The 3,355-nt window shown below is 48.7% G+C and overlaps 1 long non-coding RNA gene across 1 annotated transcript; it reads right to left on the bottom strand.

The window, feature by feature from the left end:
• Nucleotides 1–11: 11 nt before the first annotated feature.
• Nucleotides 12–2,353, bottom strand: LOC115308103. The gene is made up of 4 exons (XR_003916441.1): nt 2,128–2,353; nt 1,163–1,273; nt 801–905; nt 12–157 (listed from the first exon to the last, which is right to left on the bottom strand). It is a non-coding gene; the product is annotated as an uncharacterized LOC115308103 (long non-coding RNA).
• Between the last annotated feature and the right edge of the window lie 1,002 nt (nt 2,354–3,355).

Below are 3,355 nucleotides of genomic sequence, written 5' to 3'. Positions count from 1 at the left end.
GTATTTCCAGATATTTCTGTATTGCATGTGACCATATAACTTCAAGGTCTGCTAATACTGCAGTGAGGGAGCCACCAGGTCCCGGGTGGAGATTCAGCTGCCCTCTTCTAATGGGCCAGTGTATATTATAAGAATCCAATGGATTAACATACAGTGCCTGAAAAGAAGAGATGATGTTCTGTGCATTGCTTTCCCCCCGAAATTAGCAACAAATATTAGAATGAAAAATATTTCAGAAGCAGATATAATAAGACATACAGCAGCACTCAGATCAATGTGACAGAAATACAGTGGATTTCATTGTAACAGGGCTTGATTGAAACTATTGTAAAGACACTAAATACGTTGTTTAAATTGTTTGAATGTTCTTACCCGTGGACATCTACTGAACAAAACAGTATATTTTTCCACTATCTCAAATGAGGAATTAAAATAATTCTAGCTCTTTGAAGTTCATGAATACCTAGTTACTCAGCAGCAATTCCATGTACTGATATTTTTATCAGTTTCTTGCCTTTTCTCTGATTTATGCCATATGGACAAAGTTCTCACCTAGTCCCTGCAGAAACACTGATTTCTAGCAGCAAAAGAACCAAGACACTTATTAGGCAGATGGGGGAAACCCTCAGGTCTTGCTAAATGATAACAAACATTCAATTACTTCACAGTAAAGTTTCTCACATATTGCTTGGCTAACTTCATGTGTCTTGCAGTACATACTAACTTGTATCAAATGGCTGCTGCTGACATGGTTGCATTTAAACATACGAAGCCTCATTCAGCAGGAAAAGAAATCTTACCTCTTCTCCTACCAAAAATTCAGGATGATTTGATGTGTTTGTCCACTTGGCCCCAGAGCTGTGGTCCAAAATAGCTGGTCGCATCTGTCTGTTGTATGACCTGGCCTGAAATGTAATCAAAACAAACCCTGTCGATAAATATTTCACCAGTCACTTTTTTGCAAGGAAGAAAAAGGAAACACCCCTTTGGCCCCACCCCTCGAGGAAACGTTTTAAATCTTAATTTTCTCAGATCTTCAGAGACAGGTTGCGCAATAGCATTATCCATAATCGCTGTAAAAAGGACATCTATACTTGTCCACTAAAACACACCAAAGGACTATATGAATGAACAATTCAATAAAATCTTAAGAATGAGTTACCTGATCAGGTGACACTGGAATACGCCTCGCTCCATTCGACATCTTTTTGGACCATATTGCTTGGTCCACCATTTTAAGGCCATTTTGTCTCTGCTCAGTGCTTTCAGGTTTCTAAGGAAAACCCCAAATATACAATGTAAATACTTACTTTCTAACTACATGTCTGCACACTGGTAATACTGAAGCTATGGTTAAAGAATGAAATCATTACTGTGGTTGATAGACTGTAGAAAGGACAGAGATTTGTACAATGCAAAATAAATGTATGCTTATTTTTAAAGAAATTATTTTTTATATTAGAGTTCCTAACACTTATTTATTGAAATCAACTTGAATCTTTTAAGTGACTGGAGTGGCTGCTGGACTTTATCTCTGAAATGATGCAGTCAGGCCATTTTTTAACTACAGAAATATCAAGTACAAGCAAAAATGTTTAAATAGATCTCAATTATTTAAATCTGACATTTAATATTAGAGACAGAAATTTGATTAATTTTTATTTTTTTACAGATGCAGATTAAGACGACTAGATCTATTTTTTAAGCAGGCTGGAATAAAACTACTTGCTGTGTTATCTAAATCACAAATCAACTTGCAACCAATACATTCACAAATGGAGAAGTCCAATTTTAATCCTACAGCTGGCATTCTATCAAAAGAAATACCCAGTGTGGTACCAGACCACAGCACAGGGAAATCAACATGCATAAACCCTCAATCTATCAATTTATTAGATTTAGTTCATTACAAACAAATCAAATAGAACCCAATCATAGACTGGTGCAAACCTATTGACAGCGCATTAAAAGCATGAAAAAAAAGTGGAACTTCAGATGTATTCTCCTCTGGAAAAACACAGAGTATGAGGGGAAGATATGCACTATACAAAGATGCAATAGAGGTGGGGAACGAACACACGGATTTTAGCGGTCCGGGAGGCCGCGCCGCGGTGTTTCCCGGCTTACATTGAGGCCGTCCCTGAGGAGCCAGCTGTCCCTGTAGGCCGCCTGGCCCTGCTGCTTGTGCCGCCGGGCGATGACGTGCGGGATGCCCGCGGGCAAAGTGTCCGTGGCTCTCCCGAGCCGCAGGGTGGTCGAGCCGGGGTGGATCACCACGATGAAGTTGCTCTGTATTTGCTGAAAGCAGCACAACGCGCACGGAGTGAGATAGAATTCCCGCGCCGTCCTGGAACTCTCCCTACGCCCACGTGGAGCCCACCTGCGCTTCCACGCCCCCCCCCCCCAGGCCCTTTAAAAAGGCTCCCCCGGCCCGGGCGGGGCCCGCCCCACGGGAGGGAGAAGTGCCGCTCTGAGCGGCCCGCGGCCCGGGCCTCACCTTCCTTGCAGGGACGTCGGGCACGGCGGGCGGGACGATGGGCCGCCTTTAACGCGCCGCTGGCTCCCGCTCCCGGTTCGCGCTGCCGTTGTCCCTTCCGGTTTCCGCCTTCGCCCTCTCCGCCTGGTCATGCTCCGGCCGGGCGGAAGTTCGGCCGTCTTCCGGGGGCCGAGCGGAAGCTGCGCCTGGCGGAGCCGAGGGGAAGCCGCGTCTTCCGGGGCCGAGCGGAAGTTACGTCTGCCGGGGCCGAGCGGCGCCGGGCGGGACCCGCGCCCGGCACCGCCCCTGGGCAGGTACCGGGCGCAGTGGCTCGGCTTGACGGGAGCAACCGCTGCCCCTCGGGAAGTACCGGGCCCTCGGGCGCGAGGGCGGTCGGCAGCCTCTTGGCGCAGCCCCGGGCCTGGCGGTCGGCTTGCAGCGGGTTGCGGGGACAGGCGGCTGTCCCGGCCCCCGCGGCAGGGGCCGAGCAGGACACGCATACGAGGGAGCCTGGGGAGCAGCAGCCGATGCTGAGCTGGGCGGTTACTGCTGGTGGGACTGCAGGAGGGGTGACAGAGCCCCCCAACAGCTTAAAATACGCCTCTGTGTTAAGAGCGCAGCACAGCTGATGTACGCGGTGCACCTGTGAAGAGCTAACGATGGCCAGTCTACCTGTACACACCTGGTGCGTGGGCAGCAGGTTCCTCTGTGAGCTCTGCACGTGGGACGTTTGCGTGGAGCTGAGGAAGAGCTGGGTTTTAAGGCTGAAGGATGCTGTTAACACAGCAAGTCGAAAGGTGGTAACTCTGTGTTGGGTACGCGTAGCAGGAGTGGGAGGCGCTGGAGGGGCCTGTTAACCGAGGGGCGCTGTCGGGTGTT

The sequence above is a fragment of the Manacus vitellinus genome, unplaced genomic scaffold, assembly GCF_001715985.3.
Source record: "Manacus vitellinus isolate BGI_N305 unplaced genomic scaffold, ASM171598v3 ctg7180002429597_pilon, whole genome shotgun sequence".
NCBI classification, from domain to species: domain Eukaryota; kingdom Metazoa; phylum Chordata; class Aves; order Passeriformes; family Pipridae; genus Manacus; species Manacus vitellinus.
This window is presented reverse-complemented; position numbering and strand designations above follow the sequence as displayed.